Here is a 20,974-nt window from a genome sequence, read left to right as displayed (position 1 = left end):
ATTTGTTAACACGTTTTTAGCTGTACCAGAGCTTCAGATTTTATACCACATTAAAGAATATTATGATTTAGGTTAAAAATACTGAGACGATGCTGACATGGAAAAGGCCAAGCTCTAGAAGTGGGGAGGTTTCGTGTGGAGGACATTGCATAGTTGGGGAGCCACTGCTGAAAATACTGTGCACCTGCTGTACCTCATTATTTAAGTAAATTACTTGCTTTTCATATATGTTCTTGCATGTATTATGACTATAAATAATTACGGATAGGTGAACAAATTTGTTTACAAAGCAACACTTGGAAAGAACAAAAGAGTAGTCAATAAGAAAAAACAAAAACCTCAGCAAGAATAACAACAGTGCATCATGGCAGCCTGAAAAAATTATATGTGACAAATATTTTGGCCTTCTTGTAGATGTTCCTTTTGACAAGAGTAGGAGGTGAATCTATGGAAACTTAGTAAATCAGCACTTGTGGAAGTTGGGAATTGTGCAGCCCTGGCTGTTTCATTTCACATGTGCATATTGTTTGTTTTGAATAAGAAGTTTTGTGACACATGCTGAACTGCTCTACTTTTTGTGGTGTAAGAATCTATCCCAATCTTTTTAATGTAATTTCTGCCCCTAGAACCAAATTTTCTGTTAAAGAAGTAATATCTATTAATGTCTACTTCATTTAATGAGGTATACCCTTTCCTACATGAACAGGGCTTGGTGTTCTGAGAGAGGGGACTACAACAATCCCACTCAGCTGTGGAAACCCATTGGGTGACCTTGGGCATGTTACACTCGCTCACCTCAGAGGAATGCAAAGGTAAACCCTGTGAACAAATCCTGCCTAGAAAACTCTGCTACAATAAGTCAGAACCAACTTCAAGGCACACAACAACAACAATAACAACACTAAACTATTGCCATGCATTCTAGGGAGTGGCTAATTGCCCCAATAATCTGTTTTCTGAGGACACAAAATGTGTTTTTAATTTGAATAGGGGGTAAAAGATTATGATCTTTTCTTATTACTGTCATGCAGTCTGTGCAAACATGCTCAGATCTGGAATCAAATAAAGATTCTGGAGCATTAAAAAAAAAGGAAAGGGGAAGGCTAGAGAGAAGGAACTGAGCACTAGCTTTAAGACTGATTTGTTTTGGAATAAGTCTTTGTGGATTTCAGTCCACTTCTTTAGTCACACTGACAAGTTGCATGCTTGTGGGAGTTGTGAGAACATAATGGGATACTGAAAGGTGCTAATTGTGACCCTGGCTATAAACCTTCAAAGTGTTGTGTAAGAAGATATAGGTCTATTAAGCTGGTCTGTGGTCCTGAAGTGTGAAAGCAATAAATCTGTTTACTATGCAGAGTCAGTTCCTTTAAGTCAGGAAAGATTCTCTTGCTATATGTGTACTTGTGAGAACATATATGCTAATAATAATAATAATAATAATAATAATAATAATAATATATGTAGCATGCAAAGAAACCATTATCTCTATTCATACCTGTTGAAACACTGGGATTTGTTAATATATCCCAATTCAACTGTTTACTTTTTTGGTCTTTCTTTGACATTTCTCTGTTCCAAAATACTTGAGTGTCATTGTTATTGTCAGGGTTATTGTCATTTCTAATAACAAAATTTGTGTCCATATGTCTTCTTAAATAGACACTGTTCTGTTTGTCTAACATAGATTGCAGACAGGCATTGCGACAGAGGATGGCATATATCACACTGGAACTTCTACTTAAATAAAACTTATAACTACTAGGATGACAGACTGCCAATGAATAACATATGCTATATTTCAGAGGAAGGAACTGGCAAAACCACTTCCGAGTATTCCCTGCCTATGAAATTCATGGGCTCACCATACGTTGACAAGAGACTTGAAGGTGTGTGCGCACATACACATGCACACAACTTCATTGATCCAAATGATTATAATGATTCAGTTATGAAATCCAGTACTCAAAAGTGCTATTGAAGTCAGTGGAATTTACTGCCAGATAAGAGTTTACAGAATTACAACCTAACATACTTGTCTTTTTCAATACTAATTTTATTTAAACTTAAAATGATATTAAAACCAGCCTTTAAAATTCACATTCCTTCTGGACAATTCACTGATATCACACTTTGCAAATGTGTATCAAGGCTAAGATGCGCAATAAAGTTAGTTTTTCTCTATTAGTTGTATATATGGCTGAATCAAGATTACCTCTTTGCTATATTAGTCTCTGGTTTGTGAGAGAATGCTGCAGCTTTCAAAAATCAATTATCTTCAAAGCTCCAAAATGAAAAGGACTGAACAGGGGCCAGTCTCAAGAGCATCCTTTGCATGCTGGAGTTAACATTAGTTAAGTACTTTAAATGATCACTAATTAGAGCCTTCAGTGGGCACTTTAAGGACCACCCGACTGAAACATCTTATTGTGAACATAACTTATTGGGTGAAATAGCCCAAATTAACGCTTTGATATGGCATACCAAAAAAATGTCCACATTTTTGTTTCTGCTTCTTGCAAAGTCTCTACAAGTTGGTTAAAAACCTTTATTAGTTGCTTCTCAGCAAAACAAGAAAGCATATTATTGAATAAAATTGTAATTCACTTCAGCATTTAAAAGAAGAGAAAAATGTGCATTCTCTTTTCAGTCATTTCATCTAAATAGGAGTGCATTAAATAAATTCCTTTATGATTCTTATTGATGTCATGCTTTCAAATCTCACAGTTTAATGCCAGTACTGATTTAGTGGTTTCTTCTAATTCATCTAGTTCAGTTAAAGCTTCTGAGGACAATATTCCCCCGCCCTGCCCCATCCCTACGGATAATGTTGTATTGGATATGAAGGAAGTGATTGGCATCAGGCACCATGCGATCTCTTCCCTCCCTCCCCTTCCCAGCTGGCCCTTAGTAAAGCTCTTCCAATGGGAGATTTATATTTACTTATATTTATTTACCATGAACAGATTGTGCTATTTTTATTTGTTTGCATGATTTGGGACTCAAGGGAGCTCATGAGCTAGTTAAAAGAGAAATATAAATAAAACATAGGTAAAATTTTGAAGCCCAATGTTAAAAGTTAAAATATTAACATATTAATTAAAATATGAACATTTAATAGTAAAATGATGTTGAAACTTAAAACGTAACATTAAAACAAGTGAAGTAAAATCAATTTTAAAAGTACACCAATTACAATTAAAAGTTAATACATACCAAGTCACCTGCCCTGTCTTTAGCAACGAGTCAGTTGCCACTTGAATAGCTAGGTCTGTGCCTGAGAGCAGAAGGGTAACAGGGAAGGCAGAGCTTGGCCTTCTTTGGAAGTGAGTTCCCCAGGCCAGCCCCAGAAGCAGCTACCAAGAAGGCCATGTCTTGCCTTCTCACAAATTAAGTCTCTGGAGACAGCAGAATTGAAGGAAGGGCCTCTTCTGAAGATCTCAGAACCCTGATAGGTTGGTGTGGGAGAATACGGTCTTTAAGATAGCCAAGACACAAGCTGTGTACAACTCTATAAATCATAACCAATGCCCAGAAACAGATCAGAGGTAGAGAGGGACCCCCTCCTTCCACATGCTGAACTCAGAAGGCTGTGCAGAATGATCGTTTAGAAAAGGGTGGCTGAAATGCAGCTGCTCAGATGTTTTTGAACTCTAAGCTCTATTGTGGTGAAATGAAATATACTGTATATTGGTGTGTGAAAGTATTTTATATATATACAGAGAGAGAGAGAGAGAATGTTTTTATACACAGACATTAGTAAACAAATAAAAAAGAATGGTAAAATAATGAATTATAAGTTAATAAACATTTAATTAATAAATGTATATCAGTAAGATATACAAGATAGGCAAGATGAGATCATAGAATGAAACAATCAATATTCAAAATGAGTTTAGATATTTAAAGAGCACTGAAAAGAAAACCAGTTAGGAAGGAAGTCATATTTTTATATATTGTATATATGTATATATTTGTTATATTATGTTTTGTGTGTGTGTGTTGTTGAACAATGTTAATGTCAATATGGGGTTTTACAAAAGAGTGTGTTAAGAGTTGATATATATAGGGATAGATTATTGGTAGGTGCATATATAAATTCTGTACATATTTTCCCTTTTCTTTTTGTTAATACTCTGATTTATGACCATTGTTTTTTACAAAAAATTTGAAGTGATTCCTATCCCTTATTCCATCCTTCTTTCCATTTTCCATTTATTAACCTCATCAGTGTGTTGCATTCTATCATTTCAAGGCTTTTCCTTAACCAGTCTTCTACTGTTGGTGTTTCTTTTTCTTTCCATTTTTTTGCATATGTCAATCTGGTGGCTGTAATCATATACAGGATGAATTTCAAATGCGCTCTTTCTTCTTTGCCTTCTATTATGTTTAGCAGATAACTTTCTGGTTTAAGTTTAATTTGTATTTGTAGGATTTTTTGCATAGAGTTATGTATATTTTCCCAATATTTATTTGCTGAGGGACAGGACCACCAAATGTGATATATATATATATATATATATATATATATATGAGATCTGTAAGTTCTGTCATGTCTCTCTATTGGCTATACTAGTGAGATGCTATCCAACACACACATGTTGTACTTCATTTGTTAGTTCAAACACCTTTGTTATTCAACCTATTCCTTGCAGAAGCAAATAAGTCCCTGGTTCATCTGACAGAAGAAATCCAGTGTCATCACACTTGGGAGTGGTGATATATATTAACCAGTGACTTATACCATTTCCAGGATTCAGAGGACTCCAAATATCTGATTTTATGTAGATTGTGCCACAGCCACATTAGCTGTGGGAATTGATCTGAGGAATCCTTAAAAGTGAAATCGGTAACTTTAAGTTGAATGTCAACTTATGGTGACCTCATGAATGTCACAGAATTTTCTTAGGCAAGGAATACTCAGAAGTAGTTTGCCATTGCCTTCCTCTGAATATATAAAATGCAGCACCTGGCACTCACTGGTGGTCTCCCTTCCAAGCACTAAGCAGACTTTACACTTGTGTAAACAGTGGTGAAAGTTTTGTGAAATTCTTATATCCTACTTTATATCCCATTATATCCAATTTTCCCTCATTCTTCTGAAGTATAGTGCTATAGCTTTTTGACAGTGAATTTTAAGTACCTCACCATACAACACATGATTCTTGGCAGTCTGGCATGTATTGAGAGAATAATTTTTATACAGCAAATGCTAATACCACTGCAATTGATTTTTCCTGGAGCACTTGTGTGAAGATTCCACAGCACACCTGGTCTTAGGAACATGAATCGGTTTAAGTAGAATGCACTAAATGCAAAATCACTACACCAATAGTAAGAATGTAACTTTATATGCCAAAATGAAAACAAATAATAAAAATAAAAATTTTATTTCTACCCTGCTTTTTGTAAAAATAATCAAAGCGGCTTACAATATTAAAAGAATACACCATATATACAAAATATCCCCCCCCCCAAAAAAGAATTAAACAGTTTAAGGTTAAAATTACATGAACAATTAAAACAATAGTGGTAGGCAGAGTCATCAGACATATGTGGGGGTCGCTACATAGCCGAGTATTTTATTCTGGGAAGGCCTGCCTGAAGAGATCTGTCTTAACAGCTTTCTTGAAGCTATCCAGATTGGTGATTTGACGGATCTCATCTGGCAGGCCATTCCATAGTCTGGGTGCGGTTGCAGAAAAAGCCCTCTGGGAGGTCGCAGTCAATCTGGTCTTTATAGGCTGCAGTAAGTTCCTCCCAGAGGACCTGGGAGCATGGGGCGGATTGTATGGAAGTAGGCGCTCCTTTAAATAAGTTGGGCCCAAGCCCTGTAGGGCTTTAAAGGGTACTTTGGGTTGCCCCTAGAGTACACTGACCAGTGTAGACAGGACCCAACTCTTCAATTTCCAGATATACCACACTGCAGTGTCTTTTTTCCCCCTGTGCATTTGGGATGTGTGTTTGGCTTTTTTATATGAGGTCGGTTGGTTTCATGTCTAAATACTACAAAGGCACCAGATTCTATCTGATTTTGGAAGCTTAGCAGGGCCATCCCTGGTTAGTACTTGGATAGGAGACTGCCAATGAATATCAGATGCTATTATTAACATTTGAGGAAGGAACTGGCAAAGTCACCTCTAACTATAACTTGCCTGAGAACACTATGGGAAATTAATGGGGTCACCATAAGTCGCCAGGGCTGTCCCATAATCTTTCAAGACAATACTATTTTCACTGTTATGGCAGCAGCCATTGATGTGGCCACATCAACAGTTGCCATTAAAATTTGGCAGCAACTGCAGTTGTTGAGTGATACAGGGTGGATGCCAAAGTCTACTCTGCACCATAGAGCTCTATGAGAGTATGAGCCAGAGTGTCTCACGGTTTTGTCACAAAGACTCTGAAGCATGCAGACACTAAAAAGCATGGCATGGCCTTGGAAATGATGCTTTGCAGGGGAGAAGCTAGGTAGGAAATTATTTGAATGTCAGTCTTTTCAGAGTGTGCTTGTGGGAAGGAGAAAGGATTAATGGGATGGTTTTGGTGGCAGCTATAATTTTTTATGATTTTGGCAGCAGCAATGCAGACTTCCATGGAGCAGATTTGGTGAAAGTGGCAGAACAATTCAGCAGGAGCAACAAAAATGCCTTTTTTGGAGGAATCCTACAGATATTCAGGTGACTGTGTGTGTCTCCATCCCAAAGTGACAGGAAAAAGTGGCATACCAATATGTCATAACCAAGACTAGTTCTTGGGAAAGATTCAACAGGGGCACTAAATACATCAGTGATTATTTACAATCAGATTAGTTTCATTCATACTGGAGAATATCTATTATGTGTCCATGCTTTATACCCAATCAGCCACATTATTAGAAGGAATTTATTTGCAGCTCCACTGACACCCAACAATATTTTTTGTATTTCCCATTTTCCTCTCCCTGCCCCCAACTTTAGTTGTAGACATTTCTCCCACATGCTATTTCTTCCTATTTTATTCCCTTATCATATTGGCTCATTGCTTCCTGGCACTCTTGGATCAATGAATGGGTTAAAAAAATCTCTATCTCTATCTTGATCTCTGTTGAAATGGTGTGTATGGGAATGAAATGGTTGCCAATTTGTTTGTAATGCATTCTGACTGTACGGGAGTTCTTTTTTCTCTTGACAGGCAGGTGAGATCAAAGTGGTGCAGGACAAAAGGGGCTCAGCAGTGATTTGTCAAGGGACGAAAGGCAGTCTTGTCTGGGAAAGTGGCTGTAGCCCAGAATGAGCCTTCAGATCACTAACACACTAAAGAAATCATGGCATGAGAAAAAGTACAGCAGAAAAGGTTCAAAGGTCAGTTTTATTTGGTTTAGATTGTTGGTGCCTCCTTTTAAACCACAGACCAAGAGGGGAGAAAGAACAGGCTAATAACCACTATTATTGTCCAAGGGAGAAGGAAAACCCCTCTTTTGTACACACACTGTTCAGAGATTGTCTATAATTAAAATGCTGTTGTTCGACCAAAGGTCTGCTTCTTGAAATCTTTGTTCCCTTAAGTAATTCTTAACCACAAGTATAGTCAATTCTTCAGTGGGATTGCTTATGCAAGTCAGGGTTACTTTTACAACAAAGACTTTGCTGGCTCAAGCATTAGGTTTTCTTCTCCACTTGCATGTGTGTGTGTTCAGTCTTTCGAAAATTCATTACTATTCTCATTCTGTTATTGTTATTTAGGAACAGTATATTTTTAAAAAGCAGTCTGCAAAATCTTGGTTCTGAAATGTCTGTGAAACATTTGAATAAAATAGAAAAAAAAACCAGAATAACTTAATTCAAAGGAATTTTGGGTGGCCACACTGAACTTCACCAGGTGCCCTTGAAATGCAAACAGCAGATGCAGGGAAGTGATTTCTGTTGGGATGGAGAGAAAGAATTAAAGGTTCCCTCCCAATGACTATGGTCTGCAGGCTTCTGTATGTTTCTCTGGAGTCAGGGAAGAGCCACACTAATTTTGTGAACACATTTAATCTCCAATTTGGCCTAGGTGCTATGGTCTTTCATCACATTGTTGTTGTTATTATTATTATTATTATTATTATTAACCTTTATTTATGAAGCGCTGTAAATTTACACAGCGCTGTACATACAATCTTTGCTCTGCTTCTTTGTGTTTATTAATACTCATCACAGATTATGAAGATGGGTTGATCATTAAAAAATATATCAGATTGAAAGTAAAATTGTCATTTTTTAAAAAAAATAGTTTTGGATGATCATGAAAACATTTTTCCGAATAGTTTTAAACCAAGAGCTTTTTATTTGGTCTTAAGTTGTCTTTTAACTTAGAATGGGTGTGAATTTTGTTTCTACTCATTTTTAAAAAATCTTAAATGACAAAAAATGGACAATTTTCTTTAAAAAATCAGAATAGAAAGCACTTGAGCTTTGAAAGGTCAAATATGAGACAAAGAGCAATTGACAGATATACCCATCTATGCCTATGAATTGGACTACTTAACTCCTACAAGTGTGGTTTGGAATCTTTGTTCATCCTGGACCTGTGTTGTCCCCATTTTTTGCAACTATATGTCAAGGAGGTACAATACCTGTACCTGCTGAATTTGACTAGTACATTTAGGAAATAAATTTGTTAGAATTTGTTTTGGAAGGATATGGCAAAGTCCACAGTTTTATGGATAGAAAAAAAAAAACTTGAAATTTTAAAAACCCATCTGCAGGAGAAAGATAAACTGACAGATTTTCCCATCCCAACATCCAATAGACCAAACTACTTGTTTGCCCACCTGCTCTTGGGCAGAGGTGTTTCATATCACTCACTGCCAGATCCTTTTTACTGGAGATGGCAAGAACTGAACCTAGGACTACTTACATACAAAACATTTGTTAAAAGCTGTTGACCCTCTCTTCCCCCACTCCACTATACTGTAGTCAATAACTGTGGCCCTGTTTCTCCTATCCTGACTTAACCCCTTTCATAAATTATTAGTAAATAGAATGTCTACTGAAATGCCATATGCCCCTTGAAGACAGAAAGTGGATTATTGATACAATGACCTGGCATTTCAGCTCAGGACTCAGGAAGTATCTTGTTGAGAAGGCAATTTAATGGGGCTATAAATTAGTTATAATTGGGAATAATCAGATGAAGATGCTTAGAGATTTCTTTAAGAGCAAAACCTACACTTTCTCCTATAATTCAAACACTACTGTTTGGTAGATTTACCAACAATTCCCTGGGATCCTGGCACATAATTTCCTACAGTTTTAGAGCAGAAATGCACATTGTCTATATTTTGTTGTTAACATCCCTTCAAACTGATTCCAACTTACGGCAATCCAATTAGAGGGTTATCTTGATAAGATTTCTTCAGAAGATGTTTGTCATTGCCTTCCTCTAATGTTGAGAGAGTGTGGCTAACCCAAAGTTATTCAGTGAGTTTCTGTGGCTGAGCAAGGATTTAAACCTGATCTCTCAGAATTCTAGTCCATTACTCAAACCACTACACCACACTGGCTCTCACATTTTATGTATAGGCTTCTCAATTTCTTTGGTCCTGTTTGGAGCAAGACAACAATTTCTTGGAATGCTTTTATATGAGGTACTCCATGGCAGCCTTGAAGAGCAGTGTGGGTAGACTATGTGGCAGTGTTCAGCATGGGCATAACATGTTGATGTCCTTCATGCCAGCAACCATATAGCTGGACTAGCAGTCCCATGTGCCTCCACAGATTCACTTGAAACTGATACTGTCCATTCTCCCCAATATCTTCTCAATGGCAGTGGCTTTTCCCATCCTGGTATCTGAACACACTGGCTGCCACTATGTCTTATCTCCAGCCTGCTGATCTGTTTGGCAAGAAAGAAAGAAATGGAAGACGTTGTTAAGTTTGTTTCAGCACTTGGCAAAAATGAAAGGGCTACCTGTGGCTAAAGTCTGCCCTTTTCCTTGAAAGAGCTACAGTACTAATTCCTTGTGAATTTAACACAATCCCTGAAATAAACACCATTGACTTTTCCCTAAGAACAAGTTACATTTCAAGGCAAAGATATGAGAATGACAAAGAGTATACACTTGGCCTAGAAACACTTACGATAATACACTGAGTACATCATCAAAGCCAAGAGGTCTGGTATATCTTATCATTATTTTGTTCTCTTTGGTAAAATATTTTAAAAGGGATGCAAATGACCTCATTTGCTAACATGAAGTTACTTTTTGAAGTCACCTCATGTTATGAATCCCCAGAAGACTGAGCAAAACATTTGTGAGCATATATTTCATCCTCCAAGAAGGTTGAACATGATGGGAAATTCAGTCTGTGGTTCGTGATATCCTTTGACACTGCTATGAGCATGTTCAACAACATCCAGGGATTTCTGGAGCTCTATAGCTCTTACTCATTAAAAACCTGGCTATAAGAAACTGGTATCTGTAAGAAAGACAGTGGCTTGGATCCAGATTTTGATGATTGTTATGATAGAAGGTGGCTTCCCCATTTCTTCCTCCCCATTGCTGTGCCTCTGCTTTCACAAAATATTAAACAAGTGTTCAGGCTGGCATGTTGAATGGTGTGAACTGATTTGAAGGAGGGGGATCCGCTCTGAAACTGGACACAGGCACCTTCTATCATGGAAGGGAGGTCCTGGGTCCAGTTCTGTGCATGCTACATTAAAAAGTGATGACAACAGAGAATGAGAAGAAAGGAAATAATATGTGGATTCAGACTTCTAACTCTGTGGGCTGTTTATAAAATGGAAACTTTTAACATATCTTTCTGCACAAAAATATTGCATGAATATGTGTTGTTCTCTATTGACTAAATATTTCTAAGGATCCTAAAACAGAGATAAACATTCACATGAAATTTAGACTAAATTCAGTTCAATATGTGAAGTCTATCTCACCGCCTGCCACCAACTAATATGTGGAGATCACACTCCACTGGGCCTCTCTCTCTCTCTCTCTGATGCCAGCACAATGGATCTTTTGGATTGCACCCACTATCTGAAGTGTCTTTATTATTAAATGTGCTTATTTCTTTTGGTAACATTTTAAAATACTTGGTAGTGTGTTTGATGTTATCTGTAAAACACTTCAGGCTACTCCTTGTTGAACACAAATAAAAGAACTTTATTTATATTGAGGACTTATAACTGTATCTTTCTTAGTGGATGGTACTCAAGTTTATGTAACAGTGTACGGATTACTTCACTTGTTACAAATTTACTACTTTCTCTCACTTGACTATATGTAAATTTCTTTCCTATCTTGGTTCACACAGAACCTATACTCAGCTTCTTTGAAGATTATCACATCGGTGATGGGACATCCCCTTCCGTTCCTTCCCACATAATTATGTGGAGATTTTCAGACAATTTCATCATTACCCTGTTATCCTGTTCTTATCACACAATCTCAATAAGATTTTCAGATGATGTTGTACTTATCCTGTCCTTCTCCCATTCCTGAAGTGTCATGACCCCATCAGTTTGTATTAATGGAAACTTGTGTCAATACAATGACGGGTGCTACTGACAGGAGAAGGACAGGATAAGTGTGCACGCGATAAGGATGGGAGCGATCCCTCCTGCCCCATGTGATAATCTCCTTTAGCTGTTAACTCCTCAGATTATTTGTTACACTAACAATAAACACAGATTAGCTTCCTCAGTTTAGCTCCCTTTTTATAAAGCTGCTCTAGTTTAATTCTTATTGGCTTTTCCCAACTTAATTCCTATTAGCTGTCCCTAACATTCTGTTCTGTCTGTATCAAAATCTGTGGATGCTCACATTATACAGTGATGTAGTTAAATGCTGACTCAAAAGCTTGCTTTTTATTTTATTGTTTTTAAATATTTTTGAGCCAGGCCTAGTTGAATCTGTACATACAGAATCTGTGGAGATGAAGGGCCAACTGTAATAATGGTGCTGTACAGACCGGTGAAAGCACCGGCCTGCATATGTCCTAGGGTTGCCTCGGGGCACTGCTTATATACGCCCCGCAACCCTAGTACATAATCTGTACGTCAAAGTGGCGGCGCCCAGTACACATGGCCACTGCCATTTTGATGTGGTGGACACTTAGCGTCTGCACGTCCCAGCACCATTGTGACACCGCAAGTGTGCCGTTGGCACATTGCGGCATCACAATGGTGCTGCATAAAGAACCCGATTTTGAAGGGTTCTTTTTGCTCCGCGGGGAAGCACCATGGTCTGGAGGCTGCGGCTTCCCCGCGGAGCAAACTAGGGCTGTTTGTATCCCAACAATGACTCCAGCGTAACATATCAGTATGTTCAGAATGGCAACAGCAACAGCAGCAATTGCAATCAACCATTCTTCTGTTTATACTGAAAATAACCAACTTTATAGCAGAGTCAGGAATACCTGTTCCACTGTCCTGGTCCACATCTGTACCCTGGGGCCTTTTTACCAAAATGTCATGAACACAACCACACCACTGGGGGAAAATGATGGAAACAATTGATATTTCTAGTCCTGGAAACTTCCATGAGTTTAAATATTGCTTTAGCAGTTCTCCAAGGGCTCCTGAACTTCCCCCAATTTACCTAATTTTGGGGTGATTCTATTGCCCTCAACTGATCCAAAATGTAAGATAGCTGCTTGCAAACATGACATTTATGTTTTCCCATTCGTAGATAGCCAGTGGGCTGTAGGAGTTTGAGCACTGGACTACAACTCTGGAAACCAGGGTTCCAATCTCCACTCAACCCAAAGGAGTCCACTGGGTGACCTTGAGTAAGTCACACTCTCTCAACTTCAGAGGAAGGCAATCACAAAGTCCTTTGAACAAATCTTGCCAAGAAAATCCATGATAGCACCTTTGGGATGATTTATGTCAGAAGTGGCTTGAAGGCACCCAACAAGAAGAGATGAAAACAGATGTGACTGAACAAACATTATTTTAGACTCCTAAAGGACTGTTTTTCCCTATGAATCTTAATGTATATTTTAAAAATCACAGGTCTTAGAGAAGACATCTAAGAATTTTTTTAAAAAAACCTGATTTTAAAAACTGGAATTAGTTTTAAAATCACAATCAGAATCAAGCAAATCAGATATATGTGATCTTTACACAGATGTGTTATGTTACTAAAACTGCAGCTGCACTGCAGAAATAATGCAGTCTGATACTGCTTTAACTGCCGTGGCTCAATGCTATGGAATTTAGGAGATTCTGGGACCAGACCTCTCTGACAGAGAAGGCTAAATGTCTCACAAAATATACAAATCCTAGACTCCCATAGTGCTGAACCATGGCAGTTAAAGTGGTGTATTCTACAGTGTGGATGCAGCCTTAGAAGGGGCAGCAATGACCAGGGTGGTATAGATGGACAGGAAAAAGAGTCTTGAACCTGCTTTTTCTTAAAGTAGTTCAAATCCCTGCTGTCTGCACCAGCCATTCTCAAGGGTTAGTGTTAGGATAGATGGTTCCTTTCTAAAGGCTCTGGCATCAAGGTGTTTATATGCTGAGTCAAAGGTGAACATTTTTTAGGCTAAATCAGAATATTCTGGGTTCTTTTGGCTCCAGTTTTTAGCCCCAGAGCATGGCTTCAATCTGATTTTTGCCTGCTTTGGGGGCATGCATCATCTAAATGCCACACCTTCAAAGAGGTTTGAAACTGCTTTATTTGGTCCGTGTGTTTTGCCTTCATTTCACACAACTCTCTGACTTGCAGGAATATGCAACTACAGCATTCCTAAAAGCTGCTCATCCAATCTCTGTTTAAAGATTTCCAAAGAAGGCAAGCCCCCCCCCCCCCAAACTTGTGGCAGTCTATTCCACTGTCAAACAGTTCTTACAGTAAAGAAGTTCATCCTGATGTTTAGGTGTAATCTCTTTTCTTGTAATTTGAATCCATTAGTCTCAGGAGCAGCAGAAGACAAGCTCATTCGATGGCATCCCTTCAAATATTTAAAGACAGCTTATCATGTCACCTCTCAGTCTTCTCTTCTCTGTGTTAAACATACTCATAAAGAGGCTTGGCTTCCTTCAGTCATCTTGGTTGCCATTCTCAGGACATATTCCAGCTTGTCAACACATATCCTTTGTGGTGGTATGCAGAAGTGATAGTTGTTACCTAAAGGTGGGGACTGGGGGGGGGAGGTCTCCACCAAATATGACAGTATTTTTTTTAATCGTTGGGGAAATTAGCATTTGCAAGAGGTTGGGTAACCTTTAGGACTGTTTGCACCTGTTTATACCAGTAATAACTGAGGAGGACTTCAGGTTTGGGGTGAATTAAGAGGCTTTTATTTTGAAAACATGCAGAATGAAATCACACACACAATAGCAATTCACACAGATACAGATAACCAAAATGGAAATATGGAAATGGGGTAGCAGATTTTGAGGGGCTTGCAGGGGGCTGATAATTACCTGTCCAATAACTAGATCACAGAAAGCTGGAGTGGCTCAGACTGAGAGGTATGAGGGTGGCACACTTGCATACACAGAGGGCAGCCTGGGACAACTGTATGCATACTGTGAGGATTTCTGAGGTTTCTGAGACCCATATTTAAAATCTAACCCCAAGTGATGGGCTATCTTGTCAGGTAACAAAGGCTGGGTGTCCTTTCCCGGGAATTGACAATTAGATTCCCAACTGTTTGGTGGCTTTATTTTTAGTGTGACAAAAACAGGGATTGGATCAGGCTATCCACAGGATGGATGAACAGGTATGTTTGTCTGGGAGCATAACAGGGAGTAGGCAGAGAAGTTGTCTTTCTGCTTTGGGTACAAAGGGGTCCGTTGTCTCAAATTGCAAGATGAAATGCAGATGACTTGTCGGAAGGTAGGAGCATTTAATACACCTATCTAGATTTTCCTTGGAACCTGACCTAGTGTTTCTGAAATGACATTGATCTGTCAAGAACATGCTGTCTCAGATATGAGATATGAAATATGGGGACCTCAAAGTACCGCGTGGGATATGCAGGGCATGCTAACATAATGTTCCAGGTGAGGTTTTGTAGCTCCATTTCAACTGATATGACAACATCCTACAGAATCCTGGGATTTGCAGTTAAGCCAGGGGTATTTATAATTTTCAGTCAAGAAGCTCTAGTTCCTCACCAAACTACAAAATCTAAGACTGCACAGAATTCAGCCAAAGTGATTAAAATGTAATTGTACTGTAATTGTGTGGCAAATGGGTCTTTTACCTGTTTTAGCTTTAGAAACAGCACAACCCAGGCCCTTCTTGCACTGGGAACAAGATGTGTAAACAGTGAGTCTTATCTAATATAGGGTGCGTCAACACTGTAGAAATGCAGTTTGACACCATTTTAAGTGCTGTTGCTCCATCCTATGGAATCCTGAGATTTGTAGTTTTGCAAGGTCTTTAGCTTTCTTGGTCAAAGTGTGCTGGTGCCTCGTTGTTGTTGTTGTTGTTGTGTGTTTTTAAGTCATTTCTGTAATGGACTACAACTCTGAAGACTAGGGTTTGATTTCCTGGTCAGCCATGAAACCCACTTGGGCTAGTAGGGGGAGGCAATGGCATACATCTGACCAAATCTTGCCAAGAAAACCCCATGATAGGGTTGCCTTAGGGTTGCCATAAGTTGGAATCAACTTGAAGGCACACAATAAAGAACAAAGGGGACCCAGCCCCTCCACATTTCTGGAGAAAGGGAGAGAGAATGGAATCATAGAACCATAGAGTTGGAAGAGACCACAAGGGCCACCAGTCTAACCCCATTCTGCCATGCAGGAAGACACAATCAAAGCACCCCCAATAGATGGCCATCCAGCCTTTGCTTAAAGACCTCCTAGGAGGGAGACTCCACTACACTCCGAGGGAGCGTGTTCCACTGTTGAACAGCCCTTACTGTCAGGAAGTTCCTCCAAATGTTGAGGTGGAATCCCTTTTCCTGTAGCTTGCATCCATTGTTCCAGGTCCTGTTCTCTGGAGCTGCAGAAAACACGTTGACTCCTTCAATATGTCATCCTTTCAAATATTTAAGCATGGCTATCAAGTCACGTCTTAACCTTAAACATGCCCAGCTCTCTAAGTCGTTCCTCATAGAGCATGGTTTCCAGACCCTTCACCATTTTGACTGCCCTCCTCTGGACACACACTCCATCTTCTCGATGCCCCTTTTGAACTGTGGCGCCCCAAATTGGACAGAGTCTTCCAGGTGAGGCCTGATCAAAGCAGAATAGACTGGTACTATTGCTTCCCTCAGTCTAGGCACTATACTTCTAGGAGCTAGGAAAGCAAGCCCCATAAGGCATCTTGGGCCTTGTTCAACTGGAAGGCTGCCTGGAAATAGGCAGCTGCTGTGTGGTCTGGAAAGGCCTTTCAGCTAGATTAGGCTGCTGGTGGGGTGCAGGACTGCCCCTCTGGGGGAATGACAAAGGAAACTGAGGGGGTCCCCTCTTCCTCTGGAATGAATGCCCTTCTACAGAAAGTTAGGCAGGCCCCATCTTTCATCGGCAAGAGAAAAACGTTTTTATTCAGGCAGGCTTTTAATATATAATATAATAACAGGATGGCTTTTTAAACCGGGTGTTTGTTATATGAGGTGGGCATTGTGCTTTTTATTTGATGTTTTTAATTGTTTTTATTGCAATATGCTTTTAAAAAGTTTTGATTTGTGAGCCGCCTTGTGTCCCTTTCTGGGAAACAAACGGACAGACAAACAAAACGTCCCCTCTGCCTCCTCCTGGGCAGCTGTGACCTCTCTGACAGGAACTGGGTCCAAAACACATGGCAGAAATAATCCAGTTCGAGACTGCTTTAAGGAATTGTAGTTTAATGTGGCATCAGAGCTCTCTGACAGAGAAGGTTAAATGATGTCTCACAGACGCTACAGTTCCCAGAATTCCCTAGCACTGAGCCAGGGCAGCTACAGAGGTCTCAAACTGGGTTATTTCCGCAGTGAGTTTTGGACCCAATGCCTCTCAGGTGGGAATTGGGGGAGGCAGAGGGAATGTTTTATTGATTGATTGTAGAAACATATTACAGTGAAGACAATTAAAAACATCAAATGAAAAAACAATATAAAATTGCATACACATTAAATCTAGGGGGCTCAAACCAGGGAGCGGGGGAGTGTTTTTAACAGACTGTAAGCCGCTTTGGGTGCCAGTCTTGGGAGGAAAGCGCGATAGAAATCAATATAATAATGACAATCAATATTATTATTTGCATCCCGCCTCTCCTTCTTTGAGGACCCAGGCGGGCAACACCAAAGTTCAAATACAAATTGCATAATCAATAATAAAAACATTCCTTTATACTCCCCAACCCTCCAACCCCCCCCCCTTCACACATGGCGCTTGGAAACCGCTGGGAGGGATGGCCTGTGAGAATTAATAATAATAATAATAATAATAATAATAATAGTATTATCTGCACGGGGATACTAATACTTTTATTATACTAATACTAATGTTGTTAGTATTATTATTATTATACTGCAAGGGGAGCACATCCCTCCCAGCAGTTTCCAAAAGGCATGTTTCACCAGTAATGGGTTTTTAATGGGCGAAGGCGGGCCTTGTCCCTCCCCTCCCTCCTCCTCCTCCTCCTCCTCCTCCGCTCCAGGTATTGATTGCGGACAAATTGGGGCTTCCTCCCCTCTTTCCGCCCCGCAGCGCCTCCTGTCAATCACTCCCCCAGAAAAAAAAGGAGGGAAAGCGACCCTCAAATAAACACCCCTCAGACCCCCTCCTCACACCTTTCAGGGTGTGTCCCCAAATGTTTCATGCTTCTTCTTCTTCTTTTTTTAATGTTAATTTTATTCTGTTTGAACTGGAACTTTTTTTCCCCAATTTTGGTTGTAGTTTTTTTTTATTTTAATTTTTTTAAAAATCTCAAGGCATATTACTTTAGTGTAAAACATTTTGCCACCCATTTTCATAGTGTAATACCTAATATCTCTCTATCTTCCATTAGTCTTCTTGTATCCACACTGGAGAAATAACTTGGTTTGGCACCGCTCTAACTTGCTGTCTGGCTGAAGGCCGTGGAATTCTAGGAGTTGGCGCGTGTTCTGAGGCCCAGAGCGGAGACAACAAACTCCCATTCCCAGAATCCCACACCTTGAGCCAGACAAAGAGTTAAAGCGGTGCCAAACAGGGTTATTTCTCCAGTGTGGATGCAGCCCACTGGAACTCATCCGGTGCCAGCCAAGACTCCAAAGGGAATGCTGTAAAGATGTCGGAATCCGCTTCCTTTGCTTATTCCTACCTACAAAATAACCCACCCACCTTTATCTCCGTCAATAAGACCCAGTGCTAAGTGGGGCTTCCTTGTCTACATTATAGACTGCTGGTTGTCATCACGAGTTGGCAGTAAGTCTCCAATATAGATCCCCCCCCCCCCCGCAGAGTTCCCTTGACCGCGTCTTCATTTGAAATCGAAAGGTTCAAGGCAAGGAGAAGTAGATGGTCAGCCTGAGGGCATGGCAACGTCTAAGTAACAATTTGTAAACCACTCTGGGAGCCTTTTGGCTGAAGAGTGGGGTATAAATGAATAAATAAACGTCGTTTTCCTGGGGGAGGGGGAGAGGAGGCATTTCTAAACCATTGGACCACAGTTCCCATCATCGGTGGCCACCGTCCTGGCTGGTAGCCGGGGCTCATGGATGTTGTTGGAGGCTCACATCAGCTCTAAGTGATACACACGCACCTATATATGTCTATGTGGTCCAAAACACACGGCAGAAATAGTCCAGCTTGAGACCACTTTAACTGCCCTGGCTCAATGCTAGGGGATTCTGGGAACTGTAGTTTTGTGAGACGTTTAGCCTTCTCTGTCAGAGAGCTCTGGTGCCACAAGGAACTACAGTTCCCAGGATTCCCTAGCACGGAGCCAGGGCAGTTAAAAGCAGTCTCAAACTGGATTATTAATGCTGTGTGCTTTGGACCTCTGTCTGTCTGTCTGTCTGTAGTTTCCCGTTTCCGACACAAAAGGCGAGCCTATCATGGGGTTTCCTTGGCAAGTTCCTTCAGAGGGCGTTTGCCGTTCCATCCTCTGAGGCTGAGAGAGTGTGACTTGCCAAGGGTCACCCACTGGGTTTCATGGCTGAGCCAGGATTAAACCCTGCGTCTCCAGCGTCATACATAGTCGTCCAACACTCAACTGGCTATCCTGTGTGTGTCTGTGTGTGTCTCTGTGTGTGATCGTATTGAATGTATTCTTTGCATTCTATTATGTTGGGTTTTGGCTGAAAATTAGATGATCACTGATGAATGAATTTAGCCCTGTCTATTGTAGACGAAGCCAGCCTGCTGTTGTAGTGGTTTGAGTGTTAGACTCTAGAGACCAGGGTTCGAATCCCGGCTCAGCCATGAAACGCACTGGGGGGGACCTTGGGCAAGTCACACTCTCTCAGCCTCAGGGGAAGGTAATGACAAACCTCCTCTGAAGAAACCCAACCCCAGGATAGGTTCGCCACAGGGTCATCAAGTCAGAAATGACTTGAAGTCACACAACAACAACGACTGTCCTTTGCTTTCCGCTCCATCAAATGCATTTGAGGAAGTAGACAAGACGAAAGCGCATGCTGCCAACTTCTTTCCTTCAGTTAATCTCAAAGGTGCTACAAGATCTCCCAACAAGAACAACTGTAGAGGAAATCTAGACCTGAAATCTAGACCTAGACATCTAATTGCGTCCAACATTTGCTACTTCCAGAAAAGTGGATAGAGGATTGAAGGCTTCAAAACCTGGTTTGGAAAGAGCTCGCTCAGCAAGTGAGGACGAAGAAAAAGACCCACAACGACCTGGTCTTCGTTGACAGTCTCTTATCCAAGTTCTAACCAGGGCTGACCCTGCTTAGCTTCCAAGATCAGACAGGATTCGGTGCCCTTAGGGTTTTTAGGCTCTCTGTGTGTGTGTGTGTGTACACACACACACACACACACACAGAGAGAGAGAGAGAGAGAGAGACCTTTAGAGGCATAATTAAAAATCTTTCCAACAGGAATCTCTGGACCACATCTGACGTCCCGCCCTCAGTTCGAATCCGACCACATCAAAGCGCTCTCTTGGGTTTTATAAAGGAGGAGGAGGAAAAGGGAAGCCCACGCAAAGACGGCCACCAAACTGGCACCAGCCCAGGGTGGCTTTTCCTCCGCAGATGCCCGAGTGGGCAAAAGCAAGGTCTCAGGGCCGGCGGCGGGTCTTTCATCTCGATTCTGTACTAAGCGACCCTGCTGCGAGCACTTGGGTGTTTCCACAGGTTTCTACCAGTCCAGTTGGGATGCTGGGATTTGAAGTATAGAGAGGAGTATATGTGTAGATAGTTTTTTGTGGTTTTTTCGGGCTCTGTGGCCATGTTATAGAAGACTTTATTCCTGATGTTTCGTCAGCATCTATAGCTGGCATCTTCAGACAAGGTGAGAAGAAGAGATTTCTCTGAAGATGCCAGCCACAGATGCTGGTGAAACGTCAGGAAGAAACTCTTCGAGAACATGGCCACAGAGCCCGAAACACCCACAAAAAACTACAGATGCCGGCTAGGAAAGCCTTGGACTTCACAATATGTGTAGACTTTTCGGCCAGAGAGCTATAGTCTTTCCCTAAACTGTCTAATTTACCCATTTGTAGGCTGCTCTGAGAGCATTTCTGAAGAGTGCGGGATAAATACAATACATTTGTAAAAAATAATAAACGACAAACCCTAACAATCTATAGGCTGCAGGTGGTGCAGCTACCGCGGAATTAAAGCGCTATTATAGTTGTGTGTGAAAGGGTTCCCTGGAGGTGATCCTGATTTCTTTTTTAATAAAGACACCCCTAAAGCCAGCTAGCCAACCTGATAAGTTTCCTTCCTCCCTCGTTCTTCCATAGCCCTTGTTTGTATTTTGCGTGGTTGTGTGTATATGAAGGTTAGTGGATGATGGGTGTGTGCCAAACGAGGAAAACTCAAACCATCGTGCCGTCAAAATGGAAGAAACCGAAGTCTGCCTGGTTTGATACGTCACCCTC

Source organism: Sceloporus occidentalis, unplaced genomic scaffold, assembly GCF_023333645.1.
Source record: "Sceloporus occidentalis isolate IW3139 unplaced genomic scaffold, rSceOcc1.0.p SCAF_4, whole genome shotgun sequence".
Lineage (NCBI taxonomy): Eukaryota > Metazoa > Chordata > Lepidosauria > Squamata > Phrynosomatidae > Sceloporus > Sceloporus occidentalis.
Note: the sequence above shows the minus strand (reverse complement) of the source record.